The following is a 16,924-nucleotide window of genomic DNA, read 5'->3' as shown; positions in this document are numbered from 1 at the left end:
CACCTCCATCAAAATGCGACCGCCGCAGCCAAGATCGAACCCGCGTCTTCCAGTTCAACCACTGAGCCACCGCGGCGGCCCCATTGCCACTATATACTGAATGAAATAATATACAAGACAGCTGCATCATGCCCCACAGCTCATTTGTTTATAAGACACAGAAGTAAACAAAACTCCTTGAAATGCAATTAGGAACAATGACAGATTACATCATTTTCATCACTCTGGCTAAATGACTTAAACAGCAGCTCAAGATATCAGCTAACACTTCAGCTAAACATGTTGAGCCAGATATATCTTTTGCATAAAAAAAAAAAATAAGTCCTTTAAACCTAGCCTACCAGGGTAGAATTTCTAAACCATGTCATAGACAATGTCACTAGTGAATTGAGTGCATGGGTAAAAACACAAAACAAAGGGCCTTCAATGAAGGCACATCCCGTGTGATAAGTCCAATTTTAAAAATATGCATGAAACGAAGTGCATGTGGTCTAGGTAACTGACCAGCCCATTTTGGAAGCAAATGGACAATGTATAAATCAATTTTGTTTTTTCAATGCAATCAGAAGTAAAGAAGCTGCCCTGCACCATCAAGAAAAGCAAGCATGGCAAGATATTTCCCTTCTACCATCAATATACATTGATATATTGTGCAGGGCATAGCTCCCAATAGACCGTATCACCTCACAGGCTTCGAAGCGCATAGAGGATGGCACGCATCCTATTCTTATCCGGTATGCCATAGTCTGGGCAATACAAGCTTTGCACAGTCATCATCTGCAACTGTCTGAACTCTCATGTCCTTTAAGCCTCAAGACCTCAAGCAAAACCTCAAGCTAGTGCACTAAGCAATTCACCATTGGAGATGGTGGTGTGAAGTCCTCTTGAAGTAACACCATTCTCAATAGAAGCCACAAGCCCCAATGTAAGCATTCCAATTTATGCAGGCAGCACATACACACAAGCAACACATACACACATACACGTGCATTTTATTGCAGTTAGCACCATAAATGACATATTATGACACACACAAGGCAGTCAGTCATATTTGTCACTAACACTAATCATTTTCAACAAGGTACTCGTAAAGCTCAGCAACGTGCATAACGACAAAGCTGCTCCTTGAACACTGCAACTTGCCTTCTCAAAAATGAAAGCACACACAAGCAGGAAAGTCACAAATATGAACTATGTACTCAGGGGCACCAACTAAACTATAAATGATTGGGGCATTTCATTTTCGGGTTAAAACTGATATTAGAGAGTTTCAGATTATGGGGCCCCAGGAAGTTTGGAGTGTCATAATGTGCATGCAGAAAACCCAAGGCACACCTTCCGTATTGGGTTTGCATTAGAGGCAAAGACAATTTTTTTCAAAACTGCATACACCCCAAAGCCACTTTACATTGGAGACCATGGCAGCATCCGTTGAAGTGGGGGCCGTGCTCGTCACCACCGATTCGCCATCGCCACTACACCCTGTCTCACCTTTGTGACAAACTAAACACGTACAAAGCTTTGACTTTATGTGATGATGTCCGCACCACAAAATTCTGGTGATAAAACACGACAAATTTTGTGACTGCTCCTGGATTTGAACAGCTGCTAGGCTTAGGTTGCCATGGAGATCAGACGTCAGAAAGCAGTCAGAAAGCACATGAGGTTCAACCAGTTAATGCTTCCGGATCCAAAAAGGTCACAATGTGTGATGTTTTGGTAATACATTGCTTTTTATTTTCAGTCGACTTTCCATTCACGCCGATGAAAAAAACAGCAAATTAAATAGTTCTGCACATGGCATACAAGTCAAAAAGGATCGAAGACATTCCTTGTTTGTTGCATTTGTTTAGGTTATTAAAAGTGCACTATGTGCAGCATAAAAGCACCAATGTATATTCAAAAACAGCATATCTATATGTTTACGATCACTTTTTGACCCCTTAAGCGCTCATTAAAAACAAAAAGCTACCAGAATGGCTCATCTTTTTTACGATGTGAAAATGCTTCAATAACATGTTTAAAACACTAAAAAAATCTGTAATAACATTTTAAGGCAGAGAATATTGTTTTAATAGCCATGGTGTATTTTCCATACTTAGAACCTCAGAAAGAAAGGGTTGGTTTTGAATAGCGGTACACAAAATGCGCTATTTGTTCATCAATTCCCTCCAAATCAATGGAGACTACTAACAATGTGTTAGTACTCAAACCACGGCACTCTGCCCATGACCTTCTCACACCACCTACACCACATCCTCATTTTCTTGAGAATGTTCTTGCTCACTATCTTTTTCACTTTAAAAATAATACCCGAAGTCAACATCCTCATCACTTGCGTATCATCATCCGACGGATAACACTTTTCCGTACTATAATGCCGTACAGATGATGCCATGTTGTTTGTAAGCATAGGAAAATCTTATGCTAACACAGTGAGCCTCAACATACAAGGAATGCCTTCTGCCATCTAATGTGAAAACTCTCACTCAATAAAAGTGCGATGAAAGAACGGGTGCTGCCACCTATGTTGTAAATGTAAAAAACACCACAAAACCATTTAGAAGGCAGCAAAGCACCCATAATGAGGTGTTTTCGTCATAAGCAAAAAAGTGGCGATCACCCAGGACGAGCTGAGGCCATCATGAGCCTCTAAGGGGATAACAAACTTTTTAGCTGTAATGGAGCTCCAATCAATGAATGCAAGCCTGGCTCCACTGTGTACGGAAAACTCCTATTCTAAAAGCCACCACTGCACACGACCACAGTACTGCGGCCCGCTATTTCTTTGGGAACCTCAAGCACTGGGTTCCCCTAATCTAAAACTCTCTATTACCGAATTCCTCTCCTCCCCACACTTCATTAAAATAAGATTAAACCTAATTTCTACCTAAAGAGGTGCCTACAAGAAAATCCAGCTTTCCAGTGCAAAAGCTTGAAGTACACACGGAAACCAGTCGATATCTTGAATCTGTTTTAGAGCGGTGTTTTAAGAGGCACAGACGAAGTTTTTGGGTGTCCATTTGCTTGCTTTCAAAGAGTCCTATGGGCCCAGAAATCATGAAAATGATCTCAAAACACCAGTACACGGTGTTAATAATTGATTACAAATGATTGCTTGTCGGCATCGCCGGCAAGCATTGGTTGTTCCTTTAAACAGCCACTGGGTTTTGCGACGCCACAATAAATGGGGCAAGTACACCTTGATGTCACCCGATGCATGTGGAAATGCCGAGCGGATGCTCAAACAACGTTCAAAATCATAGTAAATTATGTTCCACTCAACGCTTGCGACTGAAACTTGCTAGAAGGCATCTCCTTAAGCCCATGAAACAAATCATATCGTTTGTTTGCGTTAGAAATTTTGTGTCTGTACTCCTTTACTTGGAGGGAAATTTACTACTTCTTTAACACTTATTATCCACAGCCTAGCTCACTTCAGCATAAATTTGAGAAACACAGCTGCTGTCAAAAGTTAAGAGCCCAAGGGGATTCACTTCTGAGCCGCGTAGTAAAACTCTTGTGGCATCCATGGAAGTCCCAAGTTTTGGAGGGGCAAGGACGAAAGTTTATCTTATTTTCAAGAGGTTTTGAATGCTGGGTATGCATAATGTGCCATGCATCATACCCTGAAAAGAAACCCCTTGGGCTCTTTACTTTGTACAAAGGCTGTACTAGCAGCAGTAAATGAAATGCGAACAAGGCAAGTGAAACACAGACAGCAAAATGAGAAGATCATAGACAGGGGAGGATGAGTACCTGCGCAGGTTAATTTCACTTAAAGGCACAAAGACTGACCTTTAGAAGTGTTAATCAAAGACTTGTATTTCCTCTCCAAGAGCTAGTATGTTTTTGTGTTGGCATTTCAGTTCTCTTGTTCATGTTTCATTCGTTGCTGATGGTACCTGCTAAAGGCCAGCCACCAGGACAAAGGTACTGGCCTGTAGTTTTATTGACACCTTTGCATTTTTAAACAATATTGTCTATTTCAAATGGCACTGGGATGCTGAAAGAATATTTTTGTAGCGTAGTACATGCAAAGGCAGGCAGGTGTAGAAGAGATCGGATGTCATGGGATGGTAAAGTACAAGAGACCAATATCTGAGCAAGCAAAAAACGTCTGATTGGGTTAACTATTTCTTGATGTTTACAGATGCCCCCCGAAAAAAAAAAAAATGACAAGCATTTTATATGCAGTAGTAGTACTAATAGGTATCTATTTTCAATGGCGAAAATACCCCCATCCCCACAAAAAAGAAAAAAGAAGGCACAAATTGTGAAAAGATTTCCTGGAAACCTAGTATGCTATAAATTTTACGCTCAAAATATAACTTCCAATTTTCGCCCCTCAAATTCAGAGAAAAACAGAACCCAAAAACTAACCCTACTCTATCGCGCAAATCTATTATCTCTATGGCACAGCTCTCCAGCTTTCTAGGGCGCCACGACACAACATTCCTTTAGGAGGGTGGTGACATCTCCGCCAGTTAGCCACATCAAAATATTTTTGCAGAAATCAGCATCTTCCCATCTATAACACATGAGCGTCCCATACTGCTTCCAGACATTGAAATCTTATTTCATATTAAGTTTTACAAGTTTTCTCCCTATTGCAGGCGTCAGTGCAATCCTTGTGAAGCAAAATGACATCTCGCGATCAAACAATGGGTGTCGCCACCCTTCTATAGGAACACTGCAATGAGGCACCCTACAGCTTCCAGTTAAGCAGCACCACCTAGTGGCTAATTTGATCAATTTTATGAAAACAGGTAATAACAAAAAGGCATTCATTCAAATCAGTTCTGTGATGCAAAGGATTAGCATTGCATTTTTTAATGCTTTAGACAGCAGTTCTAATCTCCTTGTTCAAGACAAATTTTTCTTTCACCCTTTTAAACACAAAGAAATATCGGCATGCAGATCATTTACTGTCCCCACTGGGTGTGTGTTGCCTTTCAGGTTTCATTTTGAGATGTTTTTAAGCCAGAATCACCATTTCGAAGCCGTCAGATGAGATAAGAGACGAAACAGGAAGTTGGGGTAGCAGCGTTGAGACAACGGAATTATGCCCCCCATCACATGCCTGGCTGGCGTCACCCAAATGAGACGACCTGAATGCTGAATATGCATCCAATATAAGCTCCTCCTCTTTCTACACATCACTAATTACAAAGCCTCCTTGAGGTTAGTGGTGCTTTATGCAAGTTATGTTACCTGTTACTAATTGGTGCAGTTATTACAGTATTTTAATGTAGCACAGTGTGCCACCACGACCCAACTAAGCTTGTGCCATGATAAGTGGAAGTGCAAGCCAGGCACCTTCAGGCAGAGGGAGGATTGCAGTAGATTATGCACTGCACTGCAATAAACCACGCGACTGAAAAATGCAATTAACAAGTAACTGTGCCAATAACAAGTCATTGTGCCAATTTTTGTGCCAATGCAGAACACATCACAGTGCCAGCACTTTAACAGACTGGTTGGCATCCTTCCATCAAAAAGAAAGCCAAGTGCCAAGCAGAAGCTGATATTAGAGAGGCAGAACAACATCTCAAATGGCCTGAGAAGTTTGCTCTGTTTATGAAGCATTTCTATGTCTTATTAAATGTTAACATACTGCTCTCTACCACATAGGCTCAAGATTGTAACAAACGGGCAAGTTACACTAGCATGCTGTATGCCCTTTTATTCGCGGTTGAAGTGTTATATGTAAAAAACAGTATAAACTTCCCAAATAATCAATCCTGCTATTCTTTATACAGCTATCTAATCTCAATTTTGAATGCACAGTGAACAGTCTTTGACACTGCACAAGCATCCAAACACAGGTGACGATCAATCACATAGACTCAAACACTTCTGAAAGGCCTAAAATGTTGATAACTTAATGCCAGAAAGCATAACTGTGCCATAACTTAGTTTCAGCACACGTAACAAAAAACAGTTGACATTTTTATGCGTTCTCATCATCAACACCAGCCTAATTACACCCACTGCAGGGCAAAGGCCTCTCCCATGTCTCTCCAATTAACCCTGTCCTTTGCCAGCTGCGCCCAACCTATGCCTGCAAACTTCTTAATCTCATCTGCCCGATGCTTTTGAGGGAGCACGGTTAGGTTAGGCGCTGGCGGGTCGTTTCCCCCTTCCGCCGTGAGCAGCCATTGCGAACTAAATATCATAACCCCAGTGCGGGGAGTCGCGAGGGGCCAGGACAAGGTCGGCGCGTTGCGCCCATCAGAGACTGGCCGGGGCTTTGGGGCCAACAGATTGTGATTCCTTGAACGGCGCGGTTGCATGGTGCAGCAGGCAGCGTCGAGGTCTCCCACGGTTGCAAGGGCCAAGTTATTTATTTATTTTTGCCACAAAAAACAGATGGGTGCTCAAGGGCGGTCACGTTTAAAGTTGGCGGCTTGAAACTAAAACCGACGCACGAAGCTTCAACGGCTTCGGCTAGATCCAACGGGTCCATTGGATCAGGCTCTCTCGCCCACTCGCATGTACCTTCAGATGTGTACTGTGAATGGATTAAATTAGCCGAGAGCTCGAAAAAAACAGCTCCGCCCAACTGCCGAAGCTATATAATTACGTCACAACACGCACCTCGCCGCGGAGCCGAATCAGTCTCGCCGGGCCGGCGGCGGCTGGCGCACTCAACACGAAATAGAGACATGCTCCAAGCCTCCGCCAGTGCGGTCACAGTGCGCCGAAGCCGCCGAACGCGTCGGCGGTCAAGCGCAGTTGGAGTACAGAAGGTCTCGCTTTGGCCGACGTGACGTCGCCGTGCAGCGCGCGCACGCGCGTTACACCGGAGCATAAACGCGCATTAACAAAGCCTGCGCTTAACCGCTAACCAACGTATTCGGTGGCGGTATCTATGGGAGCCACTCAAACCCCCCGCCCACTCACTGAATAAAAAAAAATCCTGTGCCGAGGCTCGGAATCGAACCAGGTCTTTTGGCATTTGAGGCAGAGACGCTAGCACTTCGCCACGACAGCTCTTTGCATAACCATCAATAAAGGACCTAGTGAATGCACTCTTCCGATGCAGAAATCTCCGTGCTTTCGCTACGTATATCCTGGCCTAAAAGAGCTAGGCCATCAGCAATTTTTCTGAACTGCCTTGTACCTTGTCGCCCGTCCCTAATAAACGATTTCGTTAAGTAGTTTGAAGTTGACTGTCACAGCCGGGAATGTTTCACCAGGCGAGCGTGCGAATACACAAGTGCTGCCTTGTACGATCACCGACCATCGTGCCATCATAGTTTTTCATCGACCGTGGCGATCATCTGACAAGCCTTAACAGGCTCCTTCAAAGGTTAACTAGCACTTGAAGCGGCACTTGGAGTTCCTCTGCTGTTCGGCGCTTGTAAATCGAGGCGCATCAAAAACAAACCCACGGGGCACGCAAAGCACATACGACCTCGAAGCGCCGTAACAAATTGAAACTCTCCTGGCCGCCTGTGGCGCCGCCAAGCATCGGTTTTCTTTGCTTCCAACATTCAGGTTGTCTTTTGTCTGCCTTCCTTGTCTGATAAAAGTGCACTATCGGTTTTAAAACAAAACTTACTTCAATATTGAACCGCGCAACCTTCCTTTGTCAGCCTCAGAGATTCGCGGCCCCATGTAGGAAGAAAAATTCCTCCAAGGTGGCGTTTCTTGTCCTATGACATCACCACGCTTGTACTTGCGAGATTGGCTTATGGCGGCGATACCTGTATTTTCGTTCTTGCTATTTTCTACCTTACAAGAGCTTTGTTTTCAGTAAGAGCGGAGTTTTTGTGATCAGGAGCTGGTATTCTATCGATACAAGCCAACTTAGATTTCTCCTCAGTGTCCCTTTAAAGGACTATAGACATGTAATTTTAGTTGCAGGTTTTTTTCTTTCAAATGATGAGTTAGACATTAGAACACATGGATCACTGCGTGGTATTTGCCTGCAACCACTAAATAATTCATAAATGAATTTTTTCTCTCATACTCTTTCGGTTTAATCAATCAAAAGTTGTTTGTGACGTATAGTTGTCCTTTAGGTCACATGAGGCATGGAAAACCTTCAATATAAATGCTGATACATTGTTTTAATTCACTACAACACAAAAACAAGCCTGCTTTAAAAGCTGGAATAACGACAAACGACATATCAGCAGTTATATAGCAGTTTTTTTTCATGCCCCATGTGACCTAAAGGTCAACTATACGTCACAAACAACTTTCGACTGATGAAACCGAAACCATGTCAAGAAGAAGTTCAATTATAAATTATTTAGCAGTCGTAGGGGAATGTCACGCAGTGATCCAAGTATATTAATATCTAATGCATCATTTGAAAGAAGAAAACACTCAAGCAGAAACGTGGTGTTTGTAGTCCTATAAGGGATCCACTCTGATTGCTCCTGTAAAAATGCAAAGTTCTGCCACAATGATTTTCAAGCTGCTTTTAGCTCCCATTACACTAGTCATCCCAAATGGCACATACTACATCCCTGTGCAAACTCAGTTGAAAAGAAAAATGCCAACTAAAGGCCCTTGATTCATTTTTATCCTCACTATGAACTAGCTTTCATGCAAGCATTTTTAGGAAAATGCCTGTTCTCTGCTTTCTAAAGCATAGGATTTTTTAAACAGGAAAAGTCTTTGAAGTCGGTGAACAGCACTAAGAACATTTGATGAGGGAAGTAAGCACCCATATCCATGGCCAGACAACATGGACACACCATTATGATGCTACATACACGAAGCTCACTATGCTTCTATAGTGCAGGTGGCAGTAAGTGGATCAGAAAAACTCACAGCTGTTTGCTAAAACAAGTTTACAACAAAAAATGATAAGCAGTTTTAACATATTAAAAGCAAGTGCCAGCAAAAAAAAAAACAGCTGAATTTCCTATTTCTATAAATTTTCTTGAGGCCAGCACTAACTTCTGCCAGTGCATTGTGAAGAAAAAAAAGGGGGCAGAGGATATCAGGCTGCCCAATTAGCCATGCCCAGGAAAATTTCCTTCCACGAACCATTCTTCAAAGATGTGAACTCCAATAAATGGCATAACACTCATGTTGGCAATGCATTACACCATATGGTGGCCACGTATTACCTACTACACAGTAATAATTACCCATTCATATATTCTTGTATTGTAGGCATCAAATAACCTCCAAACACCTCATTCATTTCAATGAGCAATAAAAGCATTTTCAAATGGATACTTTCCATTTAACCACACTCAAAACAACCACCAGAACAAATCGGTGAATTCACAGCCAGGGACCAGCAGTGCGATACCTCACAGCATTGGCAGTACTTAAAATAAATTACATTCCACTACATTTCCTGCACCTAGTACAAAATCAAAACCCCTTCGCTAATTCATCAATTACGCTTTAGCCCCACACACCCCTCCCTAAATAATGACAATATTTACTCCAAACACAACATTACTATACTACAGTAGTTATTGTTGGCAGCACCACAGCTGGCAATATTAACATTTCATATGAATACAAGAGCTCTACCACAAAGTTAACTTCAGTACGTCACCATAAACTTCAAAACTGCGCTTGCATAAAGAGTTTCCCACAGTCATGTTATAATACTTTCAAACCCACAGGGCCTGTAGTTTTACAGTTTGGTGTCTAGTCCTTACCCATAAATTAGATATGGCCCACACTACAGCTAAAACCAACATTAACCATTTTCAGCTGTTAGAAAGGCAATAGAGACAGGTAGTCCCATACCAAAAATATATAGGCCTGAAGTTTGTGCCTTTGTTTCATATACCAGCAAAAAAAAAATAACAGACAGGCCACCTCATGATCAAATTTTATCTTGAACTCAGACAATCAACTGCTGACCTTCAACAGCAGTGAAAATCTCGCAGCTACGAAAATTAATGGTGCTCCAAAGTGGGCAAATTCTTAATATAATTCAACAGAAACTGTTGGAGATGAATGAAATGAGATTTGACAGATGTGCATCAAAAATGAAATAAAATGGTCAGCATCACAGAATTTACTAAAGCTTTACCACTAAACACAACACACAGGAAGGAAAAAAGGGAAAAGCAATGTAAAATAAAACAGGGCTAAAATCTCTGAAGCAAAAACATGTGGCACAGAGAATGCAGAATATGAAATTTCTTCTGCCTTCTCTGTGACATCACAAACATTTACAACTCAATATCACTTCATTTATGCAAAACACTGCATCGATGGAAAATGGCAATGCTGATGTGATTTGGAACTGGAAACCTTAACCCAGCTAATAATTGCTCTCTTCCTTCTGAACCCACCCATAAGTTCGAAAGTTTTCTTCGTAAGAAGCTCTACTCTGTCACTGCACTCTAACATGGTATATGTTCTCAGTAATGCGTCTCAAAATTAGACTACATTTTTGTATGCACAACACATTCCCAAACTTCAAAATACTACAAAATGAATCTATAACATGCACTACTTGCTGAACAAGGTGACACGCAGCTTAGACCAGCTATGCCCTTATGACTGTAAACATGTATATCTATATATCCGTGATCCAACGTAACTTTCGACCGACTCAAATAAGGTACCTATAGCGCAATACCATGGAAGCGTTTTCCAAGCGTTATAGGGCTTGGAAGATAAATATAAGGGATTGTCTCCTGCCACGCAGCGAAAGCATACCACGCTTCAAAACATGATCGAACAAAACTCCCCAGCCCACAATTATAAAACATTCGCTGCGCACGCAAGCGTGGACTTCGAAGAAACGAACTCGACATCAGATGGTTAGTTAAGCCGCGTCGAGTGCGACAACCGGATGATCGGTCCAAAGAATTTCACACAAAATGCGCAATGTTATATTTCTATGAGCAGTGCGAAAAGCACTTTTTTTTTTTTCTGGTATGAATAAAGAAATATTACGACGGACACCAATGACCATGAAGAGGAGAGCGGTTGCTGCTTTCACCGTTTACCACCAAGTCAAGAGTAAAGGCAGAGATGGTAGCGTTCCTTACACACTAACAAATTTATCAAACACGATCAATTAAAAGGAATAAACCAGAATATTAGGCTTAATAAACAGGCCATGTACCGCACCGGCTACGATACCATGACCCGCGGTGACACCACGCAGCTGCAGCACCTAGCCGATCGCCGACACAGGCACATCAGGAAAAATGAAAGCATCATCGCTAACCTGTGCACCCTAAAACAGTTCAGTCAAGGAGCGCGAACGCCTAGGTCAGTTCGAAGCATATAATTAAAGCCACCGACAAGAAAATATTTCAGCACTTCTCTACAACCGAGCCCCGAAACACCGTCGTACTAGGCCTAAAACACTGCACGGGCGCATTGAATGGGACGGTGCCGTGTTTTGGATCCGGCATCCGATTCCGTACGGACTGCATACCTCGTTGTGATCCTTGTGAGTCCGGGCTAATGACTTCAGCCCGTATATTCAGGTACGAAGGACGCCGCTTGAATGCTTACTGGAAAATCTAATTTATACTTATTGCACTTGGCCCCGCAAAAGAGGTTTCTGTCAAATTTTTCGATGAAACCACACAACACAATGGCGCCATAAGCACTTTTGCTTGACGTCACACGGTTATGCGGAGGAGCGGCACCCAACAAAAATAACAACCAATACCGTTTCTAGTTTCGGTTTCGCATTCGGTTTTCGACGGTGTGATGTTCCGATATTATTCAATTATTTAGTTGAATAGTCAGTTCATATAGATCATTCAAAATGTCGCCGAACCGAAAACAAACATAGAATGCTTGTTCTGTTTCAGAAAATGTTTTTGGACAATCTAGGCGGAGTGAAGTGCTTGCTCACTATTTCACTGTCCTTTGAGAATAGTATATAATGACAAGTTACATGAACAATAGTGTCAAATATTATCTGATCATGATAAATTGTGTAGCATTACACCAGGATCAAGATTTATGGATTTAAGTTTGTTAACTAATGCATAGGGCGCTACTTCAAATGTTGCCGTGTCGTAGTTTTGGTTGCGTAACCGCTAACTTCATTAGCAGCAGCAGCAGTCGCAGTATTTGTTGCAAGACGAGTGTGGTTGTATTGAGAAACCAGTACAAGCAGTAAGCGTATAAATACGCACTTGACGCGAACAAACTCACCACTGTTCTAATTACTCCCTAATCTAACAGAAGGCGCCACTGCCCCGCTCACGCGTAAGGGTGATTTAAGCAGGAGGGAAAGAGAAGGGAACACCGTGGAAGGGATGGTGGATTTAGGTGGGCACCCACGGAACGTCTTCTCCTGTTCTCCCATTCCTTCAACTTCGTCGCGGTGCTAGTCCATTCTAATTAAATATTATTCATTTACTTACGCGTTAGTCTGTTATGCCGCAACTATAACCGCTATTCAGAGTAGCGCTATTTTTCTTTCTATTAGGTTCATGCCTGTTTTGGAAGGCGATTTGTTTGCTCTTCTCAAGACTCATTCGCAGCGCGCCAAATATGGCCGATCGAGTCAATTCATGCGTACTAGGTGTTCAACTTGGCCACCCAGTAAGCTAGCTACTCTGCAAATCGCAGAATTCTCAGCTGAGCACCCGAGACGTTTAGCACAATTATCTCCCACTTCGCCTAACGATATCACATTTCTTATTGAAAGCTCAAACAACTAGTGTCGATATTATTAGCTTGTCCGTCCCAAAAAATGATCCAGTTTTTCTGCAGCATGCAGCTCTGCACCATATGTGCTCTTACTGACTTTATAATAACACCGATAACGCGTGGAAAGCTTCAGGTCACTAATAGTCAGCTCTTGTCTCCGTAGGCAATATCGAGCTGTTCCTGCTATTTCCTTGATTCTGTCAGATAACGATGATGACAAAAACTTTTAATGAGGAAGAAAGGGGAGGAGCATTAAGGAATAGAAAGACGTTGGGGGAAGGTGGCCGCAAGTCCTAAGTCTATCATCATCATCAAAAACGTTACACAACTGGGGAGTTTGCATCACGCAGGCTACCGGGCTCCCACACGGCCCCACTGCATTCAAGTGTTTATGTTCATGCGGTCCATAACGCTGGCAGCCCGGTCGGTAGAGATGATCTGCACGACCGGGTCCTCGGGGCGCAGCACGGTCTCCCATTCCACTCAGGTCCCAGGTCTTGAGATTTTCTAGGCCTCCCGCAGCGCAATATGAGAAAGGAGATGGAGAGCAGAAGCGAGAGGTTCAGGACAGAGAGTACAGGATGAAGTGAGGGAAAAGGGGGTGAGAGTGAGCGGAGATGGGAGAGTGTGTGTTTGCAATTTGTGCTAAGGGTTGCCTGTCGATTGCTGAGGGACTTATTGTGCGGTGGGGGGTATAGCTACACACCCTAGTATAGTTGACGCGAGGTCTTGGAGGCGTGCGTCAGCTCACTGAAAGTGTGCGCGCGCTCCATCGTGAATTCCGGATGGGAGGCCGCCAGAGCCCGGTTTAAAGAACCTCGGGCTAAGAGGTTAGCGGCTTCTCGTTTCCAGGATTGCCGGAGTACGCGGGCACCCAAATCAGCTCCAGATGACGGGGCGGGGGCGCAACAGGCAGGTCCAGTATGCAAAAAGCAGGAACGTGGACTCGGCCTCATGCGAAATTTCGGATTTAAGTTTTTAAACCTGATAAAACATACTGGGCTTTAGTGTTGACAATAGCGAGGGCAATGGCGGCTTCCTTTGCAGCTTCTGGGGAGGTGTCTGGGGTGTGTGTGGGTACCGATGGGGGAGAGAGTGTGAACCACCACGGCAGAACTTCACTGCCCGTGCAGGCTGCGTCTACCCATATGTTCGGAGCCGTAATATCGGTGGAATGCTTTAGCGCGAGCTCTACGGAGTTGATTGTGGTGTTCGAAGTGCATGTGGTCAGTGGTGATTTGTGCGAGTCGAAGATATTGTGCTTGGCGATGCCCGTCAACAAGTTCCCCGATTGTGTAGGATTCTGTTGGCAAAGGCCGCCCTCCGTGCTCTTTGAACCTTTAGGTCCGAGCCAGACAGGGCTGCCTCCCATCCTTCTCTATCTATAGAACTATTAGCATGGCAGGCCAACACCATATGGTGTTATAGGTCTGCGTATTGGCCACATAATTTACGCTCCGATTTAAAAGCTTTTGATTGGTTGGTTGGTTGGTTGGTTTATCGGGGTTTAACGTCCCAAAGCAACTCAGGCTATGAGAGACGCCGTAGTGAAGGGCTCCAGAAATTTCGACCACCTGGGGTTCTTTAACGTGCACTGACATCGCACAGTACACGGGCCTCTCGAATTTCGCCTCCATCGAAATTCGACCGCCGCGGCCGGGATTGAGCCCGCGTCTTTCGGGCCGGCAGCCGAGTGCCATAACCACTCAGCCACCGCGGCTGCTAAAAGCTTTTGAATTTATCTGTACCCATCTGATGTAAAATATGCAAGCTCAAGATTTCTGCAGGCGAGCTGACGACGTTTGGAGATTTTAAAAATCTAATCGCATAAATGATTTAAATCTGTGAGATCTAGAGCCTCTCACTGATAAAACTGACATTCAAGGGATGTCCCTGCTAAATCGTGAAAGGACATACGGATATCCCCAGCAAGTGCGGAGAAACTCCCGTGCACATTCCTCACATATCGTTTAGGCCGCACTTTCTGTATCCAAGGGAGGTCCGCTGAAACTCCCTGAGGATTTTCATATGCTCAGTAAACAAGGACAAATTTGTTATTGGTCAAATAACGGTAAATTTCCCTGGGGATATTTATGGACACAAGAGAAAAATTTGCTCGGCCCCCGTGAAAAGCCTAATTTGCGTTTTCTCCGATTAAGACGTGAAGAAAGTAATGACTGCAGCTGATTACAAAGGTGTCGCTGTTTGGCCCAATGCTGGCATTTTTACGGGTAAACTCTGCATAGCATCACACGCTGCCACGGCGAACATGTATGACAACAAGCCTTTGCTAAACACAGATCAGGGTACAGAAACAGAAACCAGAAATCCTGTGGCACCAACATATTGAGCATACATCCACAGAACGAAGAATTTCCACGAGCTTATATACTCCAAATCTAAGACCCTGCTTTTGGAGCCAGTGGCTTTTGCACGTTGAAGCAATATTAGTTCATTCAATTATGAATCTATGGTGACACAAAGAATAAATGAAAATGACCTTACCACGTTGCAGATATCTTCTATTAGAAAAAGCATACGCATCCATTCTGTCATTTTTGTCGCGAGCATTATGTATACGTAATGAGACGTGGTTCAAGTGAATGAATAACACACAAACGGGATGTCTAACCGACAACGTGTGAGGACATCTCTACAGAAAGAATATGCATACCAAGTTAGTCTCCGTAATATCACCCAAACGGGATATCCACCGAATAACGTGTCAGGACATCTTAAACAAGGACTTGCGGCGCACATCCCTCGCAAATACTCAACGGTGTTTGGATATTTGGCTATTATTCGGATATCCCTGGGACCTGATGTCGCTGGGCACGTGCACTAGTATACTTTACCTACCATTTTCAAGACTTCGGGCCTTCGGCATCCTGCGTGACAACATATGCTGAAAATTGCAATATGATGAGCCACGTTCACAGTGACACATAGTCGATGCAGTAAGCGTTCTCAATTCCATTCGATCAAACCACGAAACAATGATTCGGTTGCACATATAGCTCCCATCATTAAATGTATTCATGACGTTTATCACTGTGTTTGGAAGACTCGAAATTTGTCTCCATGCAAACAGCGCATTTCATATAGTGCAACCAGAACTAGTTTTTCTTGATTTGTTGGTACACAAAGAACGGACCGGCTTTCTGGTGCGCTTCTGAGAAAAAGATGCCAGCGTATTCTAAGTCATGATTTTGAAGAGTACCGGACACCTGCGACTGGATATATAATTATGCACTTCCTCTGGACCCTAACAGAGTCATTTTTTAGTGCAAACGAATTCGTTGTCAGGCTTGCCAAATTTCCAGTATAAGTGGTATAATAAAGTAGCAATTTTTATTTATTTTATTATTTATGAATACCGAAGTGCCGTGCCGATAATATGCTATCTGTATACCCTCCTGGAAGCAACGTGTTGGTCGAGCGCTGCAAAGTCGCGAGAATATTAAAAAACCGTCGCAGATGGAATCGAATAGTTCTCTATTTCATTCAGGCTCTTCGAATCAATGAACGCCGCTTGTTTCATTCAAACATTTCTAGTGAATTACACAGTTTAGAAGCGTTGAAAAACACCTTCCTTAATTAAAAAAAACTGTACTCAAAGGATAACAATAACGCTCATGCTGACAGAAATGATTGCACTTGTTTCACAAAAGACCTCATGCATAATGCTCTATTTATATATCTCAAATTTCCCCCATTCGAAAGTGCGCATAGTTCTTAAGGTCAGGAAAAGGAGGAGTAGTAATCGCATGGTTTCGGTTTTCCATCCCATGCATACCCGCACGGTGCTTTGAGCTGTCTGAAGTAGAGCACCGCACGGTCTGTAATTACTGGCCAGGGTCCGACCCGGGTCTGGTACCCACTACCGTTAGGCGCCCTGCGCCCGACCCGGTTACCCTAATACGTCATGCCCGAACCCGACCCGAGCCGTAGGAAACTCTGACCTGCCCGGCGCGCCAAGTGTGCTGGTCCGGCGCAGACCCTGCAACAACACAACATAACGCAAGAGCTATAAGCGCGCTACAGAAACGCGAATGTTCTTGTTACTGTGAATTTGGAATGCAGGTGTAAAATTCTCCCTTTTATACTTCTGGTTGAGTTGCTCCTTTTTATTTTTATTTATTTATTTATTTATTTATTTATTGTCCAGAAGAAAGTACGGTGCCTTGAATACACGTACCAATTTGCTGAAAGTAATCTGCTGACGCCAATTTTGTGCCTTTCAGTTTTGGTTTAATTTTCTCAAGCATTTGTCAAACAGCCTGTGACTCTGCAATCGGTTCGC

General features: G+C 43.4%; 1 protein-coding gene across 1 annotated transcript in view; it reads right to left on the bottom strand.

The window, feature by feature from the left end:
• The window catches only part of bsk (mitogen-activated protein kinase dJNK), a 68,045-nt gene extending 56,461 nt beyond the window's left edge, over positions 1-11,584 (bottom strand). Inside the window, exon 1 of the mRNA XM_077647648.1 lies at positions 11,387-11,584. The gene's annotated coding sequence lies outside the window, so the exon portion shown is untranslated. The remainder of the gene's footprint in view (positions 1-11,386) is intronic.
• Positions 11,585-16,924: the final 5,340 nt, after the last annotated feature.

This window comes from Amblyomma americanum, chromosome 1 (genome assembly GCF_052857255.1).
Source record: "Amblyomma americanum isolate KBUSLIRL-KWMA chromosome 1, ASM5285725v1, whole genome shotgun sequence".
In the NCBI taxonomy this organism is placed as follows: Eukaryota; Metazoa; Arthropoda; class Arachnida; order Ixodida; family Ixodidae; genus Amblyomma; species Amblyomma americanum.
Note: the sequence above shows the minus strand (reverse complement) of the source record. Positions and strands in the feature narration are given on the sequence as shown.